This window comes from Antrostomus carolinensis, unplaced genomic scaffold, assembly GCF_000700745.2.
Source record: "Antrostomus carolinensis isolate BGI_N321 unplaced genomic scaffold, ASM70074v2 scaffold33796, whole genome shotgun sequence".
In the NCBI taxonomy this organism is placed as follows: domain Eukaryota; kingdom Metazoa; phylum Chordata; class Aves; order Caprimulgiformes; family Caprimulgidae; genus Antrostomus; species Antrostomus carolinensis.
In genome coordinates this window covers 24,083-24,985 of record NW_010321722.1, presented here as the reverse complement: position 1 = coordinate 24,985, position 903 = coordinate 24,083, and positions in this window count along the sequence as shown.

The window sequence follows — 903 nt, the reverse complement described above, 5'->3', positions numbered from 1 at the left end:
TCCATCCAGAGCTGAGCTGGTTCTGAACTCCAAATGCTTTCTCTTGACACGGCTGTGTTTGTGCTGACTCAGTACATAACTAAAAAAAAAAAAAGCTTTAAATGCTTAATGCTAACCATTCTCCTGGCCAGATGAGGACTTCACGTTTTGCATAACACAGAACAAATCACACTGTGTTTAGGAATTATTTGCAAAGCACAAAAGGATTTATTTCATTTTTTTTATTATTATTACTATTTTTGCTTTTAAGGTGGGAAACAGCTCAGGGTCAGCACAGGGTGAGGAGTTCCAGGTGTTGCCTCAGGGGAAACCAGCTCCTCCTCTGGCTCCCAGCCACTCTGCTTCAGCTGGAGTACAGCCTCATTCGCGTGGTCCAGACTGTTGAGAGCACAACATGGGGAGCAGGGACTTCATGCTAGCTATGTTTGCTCATTTTTAGTGCATAAACATTTGTTGCAAGCTTTGCCATTTGATTTTGACACATTAGGGATTAAGGAGTGGCTCAGAGGTGACAACACCTTCCCAGTGGTGCCTTTTTTTGGGCAGAGAGACCTGTGTGCTCCTTAGGGTGTCTTCAAAGGCACCACAGGCTCTTGACAACAGGAAGAGGCAACAGGAATGCCGTGTCCCCTTTTACACACAACTATCCCTTCTCTGCTCACCAACCTCCTCCTGAACAGATGAGGCTGTCACCCTCAAACCTGAAAGTCCTGTTGTACAGAGGTAAAACAAGTTTCCATGTTTCAAAAACAGTGGAAGGAGGAAAGCGTCGGCATCCCAGCAGAGGAGGAGGAGTGTTGCCATCAGTAAGGGCAACGTAGGGCTGGTGGTGACACGGATGTGTAGGAGCCAGTGTCACCTGCACAGGATCAAGCCCCAGGTTGTTTTTTTTTCTGCTTGGGT